The sequence below is a fragment of the Heloderma suspectum genome, chromosome 1 (assembly GCF_057233095.1).
Source record: "Heloderma suspectum isolate Gila_16-S chromosome 1, 16-S_ref, whole genome shotgun sequence".
NCBI lineage: Eukaryota > Metazoa > Chordata > Lepidosauria > Squamata > Helodermatidae > Heloderma > Heloderma suspectum.
Window position 1 is genome coordinate 12,368,935 of NC_139458.1, and position 15,378 is coordinate 12,384,312.

Here is a 15,378-nt window from a genome sequence, read left to right on the forward strand (position 1 = left end):
CAATCTCAAGATTAATTTGGTTTAGACAGGAACGGTAAGAACTAAAGCGAGCGAGTTAGTGCTGATACAAGTTTTGCACTACGTTCAGGGCTGTTTAGTCCAAAGCTGAAATGGATGTATGACTTTCCACCTACAATGCTAAATGGCTGTCCGGTGGAGCAGTCACTTTGGCTAGGTTGCAGAGATCTGTAAAGCTATTTCTGTGTATTCAAGGGAATGCTAGACTTTGTTTTTTTTCCTCTTAGCAGCTCCTCCAGGGAACATGCCAAGCTGCATTTGTAATGGAGGAGCATTTGCAAAAGCAGCTTACTATGGCCTGGGTCAGCTGTTTGAAAAGTCAAACCAGTCTACCTGGCTGGCGAAAGCTGCGTGTGTGCACACGCAGTCGTGTGCCTCATCAACATCTTTGGATCCTGCTTGAGCTCTAGGGTAACGAACAAAGCAATTCCCATAGATCTCAATGGTGTGGGCTCACTGGGGCAAAGTGTCCTCCAGAGCACAGCAGCTTCTCAAAACCTGCTCCTTCAACCAAACCTTTCCCCAAACTGCTAGTGTCTTCAAATGTCCTCCTTCTGCCATCAGTCTCTTTCCTAATGGTGGAACAGCATGTTACGAGGCAAACCTGGGATTCCCCATCCTGAGCGTTACCTTGTACCACTCATAAGGAAGAGTATTTGCAGAAGAGAATTGGTGGCTGGAAGGGCTTGCTTAATTCTACACACGTGGGCGGGTTCACTCAATCATGGAGGGACAATAAGCCTTGGTGGCTTATTTCCCTCCCCACGCCTACTGGTATGAGCTGCCTAATTAGCATAATTACCTCCATGGGAGGGGGTTGTTGTGATGTCTGGACCCAGCCAGGGTGGGTGGCTGGGGTGGCCTACAAACCAGCCAGCAACCCTAGAACAAGCCATGGGTTTCAGAGTGTTTTGTAACTCACCCCAGCCAGCCACCCTCACCGGGTTCGGACATCACCACAGCCCCCCTGACAAGGGCAATTAGGTGGCTTGTGACCAGCACGTGTGATTGTAGGAACCCATACTCACTAGGGTGGCCACTTGTGCATCGCCCAAAGAAGACACCAGTTTGCATAGCGCTTGCATCTATGTGCCCTCGTGTCTTCCTTGTGGGTTTCCCGTGGGCAGCTGGTTGGCCACTGTGCAATCAGAGTGCTGGATTTGGGGAAGACTGACCAGGTGACCTGTGTGCCTTCCATCCCGGAGCTAACTGTGGATGGGGGACTTCAAGGCCCTCCCTGCTCTCTGTTCTTCTGCGGACTTTTTAAATGCTTTAAAGCAGAGTTGGACTGGACAGCTCTTGAAACAGAGGATTGACCTCTAGGAGCATTTCTGAGAGAGGGCCTGTCTGCAAATTAGGACACTAGGCCACCCTGGTGGCACTTGCACTCACACTTACTACGCCTTGTCCTGATTACTTGTAGTAATGCCCTCTCAACACTGGTAGTAGGTAAGGTGCGGACGGGTGGCTTTAGTGACATTCCAGCTCTGTTACTTCATTGCCAGCTCAGAGCCTGTGGGCGGTTTGGCTGAATAAGAGCTTTGGATCTGACCTTTATGTGATGCAAATACAGCCTCTGCAGAGGCTGGATCATACCCAACCAGTTATCTCTTGCGCCACACCTTTGCGGGGAGAAGACAAGCAGCGTCATGGTGTGTGGTTTTTCTGAGCGGCTTTTGCTGCTCTGCAAATATATGTGGATTTTGTAAGGTGGAGTTGCCCTAGCAACTCCTCTTAAGCAAGTAGATCAGATCTTAATTAAAAGATGGGGGGCATCACTGGGAGAACACCCATTGCTTCAAACAGCAGCACCATTATTACTTTCCCAGGACTCCACATAGGACACCTGATGCAAGCAGAGTGAGGTGAGCCCTGTTTCTGATGTAGGCCAACAGTGCCACCTAGAGCCCAGGTTTTATTTCTAATATACTTTCCCAGTTTAATCCCTTTTTTTAAATAAGAGGCCAATTGGCTTTGTTGTTGTTCAGTCGTTCAGTCGTGTCCGACTCTTCGTGACCCCATGGACCATAGCACACCAGGCCTTCCTGTCCTGCGCTCTCTCCCGAGGCGTGCTCAAGTTCATATTCATTGCATCGGTGATGCTATCTAGCCATCTCATCCTCTGCTGTCCCCTTCTCCTTTTGCCTTCAGTCTTTCCCAGCATCAGGGTCTTTTCCAGAGAGTTTTCTCTTCGCATTAGGTGGCCAAAATATTTGAGCTTCAGCTTCAGTATCTGTCCTTCCAATGAGCACTCAGGGTTGATTTCCTTTAGGATTGAATGATTTGACCTCCTTGCAGTCCAGGGGACTCGTAAAAGTCTTCTCCAGCACCACAGTTCGAAAGCATCGATTCTTTGGCGCTCAGCCTTCCTTATAGTTCAGCTCTCACAGCCATACATTACTACTGGGAAAACCATAGCTTTGATTAGACAGACCTTTGTCGGCAAGGTGATGTCTCTGCTTCTTACTATGCTGTCTAGGTTTGCCATAGCTTTCCTCCCAAGGAGCAAGCGTCTTTTAATTTCATGGCTACAGTCACCGTCTGCGGTGATCTTGGAGCCCAAGAAAGTAAAATCTGTCACTGCTTCCATTTCTTCCCCTTCTATATGCCAGGAAGTGATAGGGCCAGATGCCATGATCTTAGTTTTCTTAATGTTGAGTTTCAAACCTGCTTTTGCACTCTCCTCTTTCACCCTCAACAAGAGGCTCTTTAGATCCTCTTCGCTTTCTGCCATTAGGGTGGTATCGTCTGCATATCGGAGGTTGTTGATAATTCTCCCAGCAATCTTAATTCCGACCTGTGATTCATCCAACCCAGCATTTCTCATGAAGTACTCTGCATATAAGTTAAATAAGCAGGGTGACAATATGCAGCCTTGTCGTACCCCTTTCCCAATTTTGAACCACTCGGTTGTTCCATGTCTGGTTCTTACTGTTGCTTCTTGACCCTCGTACAGGTTTCAGGAGACAGGTAAGGTGGTCTGGTACTCCCATCACTTTAAGAATTTGCCACAGTTTGTTGTGATCCACATAATCAAAGGCTTTAGCGTAGTCAATGAAGCAGAAATAGACGTTTTTCTGGAATTCTTTTGGTTTCTCCATGATCCAGCGAATGTTGGCGATTTGATCTCTAGTTCCTCTGCCTCTTCGAAACCCAGCTTGTTCCGGTAGTTCTCGGTTCGCATACTGCTGAAGCCTAGCTTGTAGGATTTTGAGCATCACCTTGCTGGCATGTGAAATGAGCGCAATTGTGCGGTAGTTTGAACACTCTTTGGCGTTGCCCTTCTTTGGAATTGGAATGTAAACTGACCTTTTCCAGTCTTGCGGCCATTGTTGAGTGTTCCAAATGTGTTGGCATATTGAATGCAGCACTTTAACAGCATCATCTTTTAGGATTTTAAATAGCTCAGCTGGAATACTGTCATCTCCACTAGCTTTGTTGTTACTAATGCTTCCTAAGGCCCACTTGACTTCACTCTCGAGGATGTCCGGCTCAAGTTCAGTGACCGCACTATCATGGCTATCAGGGACATTCAGATCTTTCCTGTATAGTTCTTCTGTGTATTCTTTCCACCTCTTCTTACTCTCATCTGCTTCTGTTAGGTTCTGTTAGGCCTTCTTTGCCCTTTATCATGCCCGTCTTTGCACAAAACGTTCCCTTGAGATCTCCAATTTTCTTGAAGAGATCTCTAGTCTTTCCCATTCTGTTGTTTTCCTCGATTTCTTTGCATTGTTCATTTAAGAAGGCCTTCTTGTCTTTCCTTGCTATTCTCTGGAACTCTGCATTCAGTTGGGTATATCTTCCCCTTTCTCCCTTGCTTTTCGCTTCCCTTCTTTCCTCAGCTACTTGTAAAGCCTCATCAGACAGCCATTTGGCTTTCTTGCATTTCTTTTTTTAGCTCTTTTGTAAAAGAAATTCTGAGCCATTAAGAAGATGGGATGAATAAATATATTTGCATAAATTTCTGATTGGCTAACTAGAGCACTTGCATCAGCAATGGAGCTTCTCTCTCCATTGGTCCAAACTAACTTCTCTGTCAAGGAACCGGCTTTTATTGGTCTCAACCCCCTATAAATGCAAGAGGCATCCCCACACTTCCTTTGTTTCCTTGAATCATCCAAATGGGTGACCCAACATGCTCTGTGAGGACTTACAGTCTCTCAGAACCTTTCCTGCAAGACCCTCTGCATATGCTCTGAAAGCCAAGACTATACTAAAGAAGGTCAAATGGAACTAGCTAAGTTAGATCTTTATTATTATGTTTGATAGTCTCTGAATGAGAAGTGTTGGGGTTTTTTTCCTATTCCTCCACCATTCCCCCCAATAAACATTCATTATATATTTTGCCATTTGGCTTAATTGACTAAAAACCATATTTCTTTTGAATGCTCACTAAAATCTTCCCTGCACAAGGAATGCTGCACAGTTATTAAGCTAGCCCTTGTGTTCCAAGGAGAGTTCACACAATTCTGTAAAATGTGGTATCCTCTGGACTTTGGGAAAGAAAAACTAAAGCTGCTTCCTTTTTAATTCCTCACCCCAGAGCTGTACTGGGTGCAGGGGTCCTTGCCAGTAAATCTTCCAACCCCTTCTCCAGCATCTGGTCAGCCTAGGGCAGGAGCAAGCAACCTGGTGCCCTCCAGATGTTTGGGAGCATAGCTCCCATAAACCCCGCCCAGCATGGCCAATGGTCAGAGTCGATGGGAGTTGTAATCCAAAACACCTAGAGGCCACCAGGCTGCTTTCCCCTGGCCAAAGTTTGTCAGGGGGTTAAGGCTGATAGTTGGCAGCCTGTTGTAATCCTTTTCTGGGGAATCCTTACAAAATTGGCATCTACCAGTAGGGACAGACTCCCCGTCCGTCCATCACACAAGGTATTTAGTCATGATCTCTGCACGCTTCCATGCAGTAAGATCATAGGAACCTGCCTTATATTGAGTCAATTCATTGGTTCATCTAGCTTAGTGTTGTCTATACCAAGGATGCAGAACCTCAGGCTTGGGGGGCCAAATCTGGCTCTCCGGGAGTCCCTAGAATGCCACGCCCCCTTCCTCCAACCACTGATCGTTTGGTGCTATTCTGGCTTTTGTCCAGCTTTTTCTCTATTCTAAAAGCTTGAAATGCCTCTCCTAAAGCCTAGCAGGAAGAGCTCTAAGCTAAAATAGGCTGGGATTTTGGCCCTCCCCCCTTGCATTTGGCCCCATCCACCACTGGAATGAGCCCTTTGGAGCCTGTCTGAAATGGGATTCAGCCTTGGACTGAAAGCGTTCTGCAACCCTGACCTACACTTGACTGGCCATGGCTCTCCAGGGTTCCCTACAGGCGTCTTTCTCAGCCCTACCTGGAGATGCCAGTGATTAAACCTGGGACCTTCTCTACCCCTGAGCAATGGCTCTTCCCCCATGATTCAACAAGACTTGAGGGCCCGTTGGCTGGGTCCAGTTCATGACATAATTTTTGTCCTATCCGCCAATGTGCCTGGCCAGCAGGTGCCTCTCTCAGCTGGAGAGAAGAAACAACCACGCATTTCCTGTGCAGACTAGCGTACGTATGCCCAGTGGAGACAGAACACCTTACGTATGACAGGATAGCTTGGCCACAGTGGTAAAGGCACTAGTGGTAAGACTGCATTACTCCCATGTGCGCTATGTGAGGCTGCCCTTAAGGGGGGTCCACAGCTGCAGCAAGTGCAGAATGTGGCAGCTCAGCTGTTGTCGGGAAATTCCCCTGTTCAGCACAGAACACCTCTACTGAGGGAAACGGCACTGGCTGCCTATTTGCTACCGGGCCAGGTTTGGCTAAAGCCCTGCGCAACTTGGGTCCACGATATCTGAGAGAGCACCTTCTGCCTTACCAGCCTGTCTGGTCCCTGGATGAGGGTCTCCTGGTGGTTCTGCATGCAGCTGAGGTCTGTTTTGTGACCTTTAATATATTGGCTCCCTCTCTACGGAGCTCCCTGCTAGTTGATGTCTGGCAGGCTCCAACATTGCCTTTGTTTTGGTGTATACGAAAGACACTTCTCTTTAAACAACTTTTGCTGAACTAACCAGCCATGGTTGTACTGGTATTGTTGTTCAGTCGTTCAGTCGTGTATAACACAATTTAAAATATTTTTATTCTTTTGTATTTTGACTGTGTGTCCCCGTCCCCCCCCCCGCATTACTGTTCCCCTCTGATAAATTTTTGTTTGTTTGTTTTTAGGTATAGAATAGTTTATAAATTTTGCAAATGAAAGAATTAAAAACAAATGTTGCTTTTGGCCTGGCCAGCTCTGCTGCCTGAGCTATTGCATAGGTCATACTGCAAACATCCCTTCATTCACAGTTTTTGCAATCTTCCAGTTGGTCAGGTAATCTGGTAAAGCTTTCAACCTGCAAGGTGGAGTCAAAAAGGGGAATGAACACAGAGCTGTTTTATGCATTACAAACACATTGGGTACACCATGCAGACTCTAAAGAAGTGGAGGCTGGTGGCTCCGATGTCAGTGGGGCTGTGAATCCACTCTGGGTTTCAGTCAGAACTAGTCAGAATTCTAAAGGAGTTATCCAAGCTCCTTTAGAGTTCTGACTGGTTCTGACTGAAACCTAGGATGGATTCACAGCCCCATTGACAGAGTCACCTGCTGCCTCCACTGCTCTAAAGTGTATGTGTGTGTGTGTACACATGTACCCACATGTATGTTCACCTCGTTGGGAGGGCTTTTGCTCTGATGGGCAAGAAATTTTTAAATCATGCATGCATGCATCTACCTATCTGGGGTATGTACATGTTGCAGGAACCACAGTTTGCCCTGGTTCCATTTCATATCAATACATGTTGAGGACAAGTCCCCAGTCAGATGTTAAAGGGATCCATGGCAGGGCACAGATGCAAATAAGCTGCACATACACCAACATTTGTAATGTATGAAAAAGTCCACAGTGTTTCTCCAGTGAGGTTTGATTTGAATCAAGGCTTTCAATGCAAAATTGGCCTGGCACATGAGAAGTAGTAACAATGAATACCTTTGCCCATGTGCAGAGTGCCTTTCCTTCACCAGAGCTGCAACCATACCCAGCTTCTGTAATTATGGGGTGGGCTTTGGTGGCAGACAGGGGTGGCAACTGATAGGATGAAGTCCCACAAATTCTCACCATGAAAAGTAAGAAAGGGGCACTGACAGCCTTGGAAGCCATGGGGATCATCTTTCTTTATAGCACAGCCACCATTTATGTTAATCAATTCATCATCGTGAAGCCCAAGACAAATTCCAATGTTGGGGGCTTTTCCAGAGGATTTACTGTTTTTGGGTTTTTTTTTTAACCTACTAAGGAGAAGGCGTACATTAAAAATGGGAGGATTTCCTCCACTACTTCCTTTACTTTCTCAGGAGAATCCTCTGCGCTGGGTGGAATGCTTGGGAAGATTTTGTGACCCTATAAAAGAAAAAAAGGGGGAAAGACTAACTGAAACAAGATTCTGCACACATAGGGCGCGTACCAAAAAGCAGCAGTGCCTTCCAGAGGTGCCTTCTTTCCGCACTTTCACCAGCAGAACTTGCCTTCCTGAAGGCTGCTCATTAGGAAGGAAGAGGAGGAGGAAGAACTAAGCGACGCGGACGGTGTGCTTACAGAGGAACATAATCAACCATGGGCAAAGGCGTTTGCAGTATGGATGTGGACAGTGGGAGGAAGGGCGAGTAGGGCTGGTAATGTTGGAGGCGGCGTTGCTGTTTCTCATGGCCAAATCCTCCTGTAATGACAACAGGCCATTTTTCGCTCAACCAATGTGGGTGTTTTGATTTCACTCACCTGGCAGGGGAGACACCATGATCATGAAGGTGGTTTTCCCAGGGTGAGGCTCATCCATTGCACTCCGGGTGTGCTGACCCCTGCGATTTCCCGAAATGCGGGAAACTCGACTGCATAATTTGTGGTTTTGATTTTTCCACCTGTCCTTTTGCTGTGCATGTGCCAAACGGGCCGTTAATCCTGCTGTGAACACAGACCGACTTTTGCTGCACCACAACAGCCCTTGGTAATATCGATGGCAAAATGTCACGGTTTTGCACTTGGAACAAGCATTGCGATCTGGCAGTGGTGGGATCTCGCCCAGCTCAAAGCATCCCACGATGCTGCTGCAGAGGGGCTGTGTGGAGTGGCCTTAAGTGGTTGCGCAGAACTTCCCTGTCCGCCCCCCTCCAGCTTCCGTGCTTGGAGGCCAAACCCTTTTGGTGAACCAACCGGCGGAGGCAGAGAGGAGGCAGCTCTCATCACGATGGCCTTCATAGAATCATAGAATAGTAGGGTTGGAAGGGGCCTACAAGGCCATCGAGTCCAGCCCCCTGCTCAGGGCAGGAATCCAAGTCAGAGCATCCCTGGCAGATGGCTGTCCAGCCTCGTCTTGAACGCCTCCAGGGTGGGAGAGCCCACCACCTCCCTCAGTCATTGGTTCCGTTGTCGTGTTGCTCTAAGAGTCAGGAAGTTTTTCCTGATGTTCAGCCGGAATCTGGCTTCCTGTCACTTGAGCCCGTTATTCCGTGTCCTGCATTCTATGATGATCGATAAGAGATCCTGGCCTTCCTCTCTGTGACAACCTTTCAAGTACTTGAATGTACCTGGCCTTGCTGGTGAGCATCCAAGGGGTATGTGGCTGTCCTGCTGCTGCAAAGCTCGCAGGCAAAACGTGAGCTTTTTTTGTACTTGGGTTGAAGACTTGCATCCAGAATGTGGGAGAATCATGTCAGATGCGAAGCATACAGAACATACGAAGCTGCCGCTTCCACCAGGCCAGACAAATGGCCAGTACTGAGTTGGTATCCCCTCTAGGAGCAGGACCCCAGGGTCTCTTCAGGCAGAAAGGGCCTTTCCCCATCATGTTAGAAAAAGAAAGGAGACTCCATAACCGTTGGCGTCTCAAGTTACGTAAGAGCCCGAGTGGCGGGAAAATATAGGCGGAGCAAAAAGGGAATCATACTGACGCGCTCATGACTAACAGCTTGGTAAGCTGATAGTGACTGTTTATTGGATATTAACTTAGTGAGCCGATGTACTAACTGTTTCATTGGTTACTGGTAAGAACAATAGAAGCAATATGATATAAAGGGCTTTTGCACACGTGTCTCGGGGTCCAGACTGCTCTGCACCCGTTTTGCAAAACGTTCAATAAAATAGTGTTGGATCCACTGCTGCCTGCCTGGCATTCTTTTCTTCTAAACCGAAAGCAAGGACTTTTTATCTAACAATTTGGTGCCATGACTCAGATCCTGCTTCGGGGCGCGTCCCCTTCACGCTGAGCCGAGGGGCCGCGGAGGAGAAGTGGCCACAGGCGGTTGTTTTACACTGCCTTCTCCTCACGACGGTGGCGGCAGAGGCGCCTGGGGACCAACGCCAGAGGAAGAGGGAGACGTGATCACTCTTTTTAGGCACCGGCAGTGGATCAATAAGCAGCTGGATGCAGCTGCGGGCGGGACAGAAGAGGCTTTTGGGGTAAGTGAAACAGCTTACATTAGGGGATAAACGCGGGACGGTGGTGTGTTTGTGATTGTGTGAGACGCCTACGGGCGAAGTGAGTGGGGGCCCCCGATCTGCATTTCCTTACCCCGGAGATGGGCTAGGTCAGAGGAGGGCGAAGCGCAAGAATTGCTGACTGAAATTCCCACCGTCATGGGCGGGTCCCAATCTAAGTCTGCGAAGAAGTCCCATACGCCCTTGGAGTGTTGTTTGCGCAACTGGTCACATTTTAAGCAGGATTATGGAACTAAGATGACAAAGGATCGTCTTGTCTTTTTTTGCACCCGGGAATGGCCAATATTAAAACCCAAATGGCCACCCGAGGGGTCTTTTGACCCAACCTTGGTATCTGATGTGCGAACAATAGTAGCACAGAGGGGAAGTTGGGACCAGTTCCCTTATATTGATTCGTGGGCAACTTGTGTGCCCCTTGGCGGCAGGCCTGCTCCGTGGGTTGTTAAATGCATGTCCCTTGCCCTTCCCATGGTGGTCAAAAGGAAACCACCAAAAGAAGGACCACCCAGGGTTGTGGCCACGGCACCGGAGGACCTACTGCTTCCTCCTCCCTACGGGACAGCCGTCGCAGGGCGCTCGTTGCAACCACCACCCTCTCCTGAGGGGCCCACCCAGCGGTTAGATGCCCCCGAGAAGGACCCCTCTCATGAAATAGTACCAGAGGACCCCACCCCTCTAGTTGAACGCCAGGACACTCTCCAAGATCGTCTATATTCCCTAGAGGAAAGATTGGAGGTCCTACAGAGAGAGGCAAAAGGGGGACCTAACTACAACCTGCGAAAGGACCCCCAACCACCGGTGAAGTTCACCTTCCCCATCAGAGAAGTCCCCGACCCTACTACCCAACATCCCCAAGGGACGATGTTTGTTTATGTCCCATTCACAACATCTGATTTGTATAATTGGAAACAATTTAACCCCTCCTTTGAAGAGGATCCCGGGCCACTCCTGTCTCTGATGGAGAATGTGAGGCTTACTCACAACCCCACATGGGACGATACACAAATGCTATTGAACACCTGTTTTCTCAGCCAAAAGCCAACCATCCTTGCGGGGGCACGAGCCAAGTATAGGGAGGAAAATCCCCAGGCAACTGAGGAGGAGACGGCGGAGGTTCTGCCCACAGGGCGACCCAATTGGGGGGTGGCCACAGCAGCACATAGACGCTTACATGCTGACTATTTTCGACTCATTTTAGCAGGCATGAAGCAAGCCGCGAGAAGGGCCCCCAATTTGCAAAAAGTCCTGACTCTAAAGCAAGACAAAAACGAACCTCCTGCCGTGTTCCTCCAAAGGCTGAGGGAAGCCTTCGCTAAATATACTGACATTGACTTGAATGATCCAAATAATTTAAGGATCCTCACGACTCAGTTCGTGGGAAATAGCTGCCAGGACATCAGAAAGAAGTTGCAAAAAGTTGAAGGAGGGTTGGCAGCTGACCTAGGAGTTTTAGTTGAAGTAGCTCAAAAGGTTTATGAGAGGCGAGAAGAAGAAGAAGGAAAAGAAAAAGACAAGAGGCAGGCCAAGCTCCTTGCTGCGGTTCTTAAACCTGACAAAGAGGGAGCTAGGAAGGGGAGGAAAGGGGGAAGGAAAGGATCTCCCCTGGGGAAAGATCAATGTGCCTTTTGTAAGAAAATGGGGCACTGGAAGCGTGACTGTGAGGCTTTGAAGCAGAAAGAGAGAGGGGAAAATACGGGAGGAGCGCAGAGAGTTCTGTATGAACAGGAAAGAGATTAGGACAGACCGGGGCCCGGCCCCCACTTAGCCGTCTCTGAGGCCAGACGGGACCCCATGGTCAAAATAAAGGTTGGGGGCCGCTCCTACAAAGCCCTTGTGGACACAGGGGCCGCCCTGTCCGTCCTCCCCCTCAGTGAGCCCCCAATGGGAGGTGGGGGGTTCACCACCATAATGGGGGTCGAGGGAAGGGCAACCCAAGTGCCCCTCTCTCGTCCCCTGTTCACCAAGGTTGGGAAAACACACCTAGAACATGCATTTGTCTGTACCCCCTCCTGTCCGGTGGCATTGCTAGGGAGGGACTTATTGACTAAACTCCAAATTGAGATTGCTTTTACTCCTGACGGTAGGATAGAGATACGGCTCCCTAAACAGCAGAGTAGTAACTACCAAATGGCCCTTTTGAAGGTTGCAGAAGAATCCACCCCAGAGGCCACCGAGGACTGGAGCTTAATAGAAAACAGAGTCAACCCTCTAGCTTGGGCCGGGATTGGAGGGGCCTCTCGTGCCAAGTCGGCAGCACCATACAAAATTCCCCTCAAGGAGGGAGCAAGGCCTGTTCATGTGAAACAGTATCCCCTTTCCCGCCAAGGAAAGGAGGGCCTACAACCAGTAATAACAAAGCTCCGAGAAGAAGGCCGGCTCATTGAGATAATGTCCCCCTATAACACGCCCATCATCGCTGTGCCAAAAAGGGGAGGGGGGGGCAAGGGCTTTCGTTTAGTGCAAGACCTCCGGCTCATTAATCAGCAGATCGAGGCCCCCCATCCTGTGGTCCCCAACCCACACACCCTCCTTGTAGGAATTCTGGAAGAGCACGCCTGGTTCACTGTCATAGACCTAAAAGACGCCTTTTTCAGCATCCCCCTCCACCCTGATTCAAGGCCTTTGTTCGCCTTTGAATGGGAAAGCCCGGGGGGGGGGTGTCAAAAGTTCAATTAGCATGGACAGTCACCCCTCAGGGGCTGAATCTCTCACCGGTGGTCTTTGGCCAGCAGCTCCAAAAGGATCTCGAACCCTGGGTCCAGCAGCACTCAGAGGTGCATCTCCTCCAGTACTGTGACGACCTCCTGATTTCAGCCAAGGCCAAGAATGCGTGCCTGAGTGGGACGGTTTCCCTCCTCAACTATCTAGCGGGGGGGGGGTATAAAGTGTCAAAAGAAAAAGTACAGTTGGCCCAACCAACTGTAAAATTCCTAGGCTACCACATAACTAAAGGGACTCGGAGCCTAGGGCAAGAAAGAGTTGAAGTCATCCGTGACACTCCTGTCCCTAAGTCCCCCCGCGAATTGAGGGCCTACCTGGGGTTGACTGGATTCTGCCGACTATGGACAGCAAACTATGGGGAGACAGCGCGGCCGCTGTATGAGGCGCTGCAGAAAGATAGACTGGATAAATGGAAATGGACTAAGGAAATGAATAAGTCTTTTCTCAGTCTTAAAGCTGCTCTTGTGTCACCACCTGCTCTAGCCATACCAAATCCCAGCCGGCCATTTAGACTTTATGTGCATAAAAATAAGGGCATAGCTTCGGGAGTGCTTTGCCAGCGAAAAGGGCCCTCTTGGAGACCAGTGGGATATTATTCCAAGGTCCTAGATGTCGTAGCACGAGGATGGCCAAGTTGCCTGAGGGCAGTAGCGGCAACAGCTCTGGTTTGTACCGAAGCCGAGAAAATGACAATGGGAGGACCCATTGAAGTTTGGGTGCCGCATGGAGTGCCACAAATTTTGGGATCAGGAGGAGGAAGCAAATTTCTCAACCCAGCCCGGCATTCCCGATATGAAATAGGTTTACTAACAAACGAAAACCTCACTTTTAAGGCTTGCTCCAGCTTTAATATCGCCACACTACTGCCAACATTACTGGGCACAAACGGATCAGGACTCCCAGATCATGACTGCCTTGAAGTATTAGACCTAGACACCAAAGGCCGACCGGACCTTGAGGATGAACCAATAGAGGGAGCCAGAGATCTGTTTGTAGATGGATCTAGCTATATGCTGGATGGAAGGCGCTACACAGGCGCGGCTGTCATTACTCTAGAGGAGAGTGTGCGTGAGGAAAGGCTGCCTCCTCATTTCTCCGCCCAATCCGCTGAACTGGTAGCCCTGACAAGAGCCCTGCAAGCCAGCAAGGGAAAGCGAGTAAATATTTATACCGATAGCAAAAATGCCTTCGCCGTTGTGCATGCTCATGGGCAACTGTGGAAAGAGAGGGGATTCCTTACAGCAAACGGATCTCCAGTGGCTAATGGCGGCCTAATAGTGGATCTTCTGGATGCCCTCCAGCTACCCTCACAAGTAGCTGTTGTCCACGTCCGAGCCCATGGGAAAGAAAAAGAGGAAAAATGGAGACAGGGAAACCAGAAGGCAGATGAGGCCGCAAAAAGAGCAGCCAGAGAGGGAATCCAAGGAACATTCCTCATTCTACCCAAAAGAAAAGAGCGCCCCACATACTCCCCTGCTGAGTTACGGATGGCACAAGAACACGGAATAAGTCCCTGCGATGACGGATAGATCCAGATGACAGATGGAAGACTGCTTCTTCCACAGACCCTGCAGAGGGTTGTTCTAGAGCAAGTTCACCATTCTCTTGGACACCCTAGAGCATCAGCCATGATCGACTATTGCAAGAGGCTGTTTGTCTCCCCTGGCTTAACTGTATGCGCCCACCGACTAGCCGCAACCTGTGAAGTCTGCCAGAAAACCAACCCTCCCAGGGCACCCCCTCCTCCAAAAGGAGGGCGACCATGGGCCTACTATCCTTTCCAGAGGGCGCAGATTGATTTTGCTGAGATGCCACCATGTAGGGGTTACAGGTATTTGCTTGTAATAGTATGTCAAATGACAGAGTGGGTAGAGGCGTTTCCATGTAGAAACTGCCAAGCTAAAACTGTTGTTGCTAAATTGTTACAGGAGGTGGTGCCCCGGTTCTCCCTGCCCGAAGTTATAGAATCCAATCAGGGCTCACATTTCACCTCAGTTATTACACGGGGGCTGGCACAAGCTCTGGGAGTAGAGTGGCATTTACATTGCCCCTGGAGGCCCCAGGCAAGTGGACAGGTTGAAAGAATCAATCGGAGCCTCAAGGAGACTTTAACCAAACTCCAACGAGGGGTGAAGCTCACTTAGGTTGAGGCTCTGCCAATAGCTTTAACGAAGCTTCGAAGGATGCCAAGAAAGGACATAAAATTGTCCCCCTTTGAACTGATGTTTGGGTTCCCGCCTCGGGTACACTGCGGAAAGAGGGAGGAAGTCAAGTGGGGAGGTGGGTGATCAGATGCTAAGGGATCAGTTGACTTCTCTACAGTCTGTTCTTTCACAGCTACGAGCTTATTCCGTTCCGTTTCAGAGACTGCCGTTAGATGCACCTATCCATCTCTTCCAGACGGGAAACGAGGTGTTGCTGAAAAAGTGGAATAAAGAAGCTTTAAAGGAAGGGTGGGAGGGGCCTTATTTGGTGGGACCAACCAGCCACTCGTGTGTAAAGCTTGTGGGTTCTAGTAAATGGACACATTGCAGCCGGATAAAGCCATTTAAGCGACCCTCGCTTCCTTCTGTCACCTGGAAAGAACAGGAGGACACAGGCAACGGTCCTTTGCTCCCTGGCACCCCTCCGGAAGCTGCCAAGGACACAGGCGAAGAAGCCATCCAGGAGCCACAATCGCCTGTAATATACAAGTCACATCTGGGAAAAGCTCGGGTTCGAATTACAAAAAACTTGTAATATGAAGCAAGTATTGTGGGTGGTGTTGGTAATGTTAAAGAAATATTAACGTGGATGGTGATACCTGAAGGACTTGAGCTTGACAGCTTTAAGATAAAACCCCGAAATGTCACACCAACACCCCTCAGACCACTTCTGGTACAGATCCCTGAGAAAGAGAGGCGTCCCTGGAGAACCAGGTTAGGGATCCCAATAACAGAGGAAACTGATAATGTGTGGTTAGAGTGGATAAAGTATACAGCCAAGTCTTTAAATAAGTCTGACTGTTTTGTTTGTGCCACAGGGAGATCTGTAGCAAAGGTGCTGCCCTTTCCACTGGGATGGGACACTCCTTCCCTCCTCACCTGCGTGATCCGTTTGTTCCAACACCCTGATGCATGGGGAGAGGAGGAAT

At 49.2% G+C, this 15,378-nt stretch overlaps 1 pseudogene; it reads left to right on the forward strand.

Moving 5' to 3' along the window:
• The first annotated feature begins 7,800 nt into the window (after nucleotides 1–7,800).
• LOC146356914 (U1 spliceosomal RNA) lies at nucleotides 7,801–7,946 on the forward strand (annotated as a pseudogene).
• The last annotated feature ends 7,432 nt before the right edge of the window (nucleotides 7,947–15,378 follow it).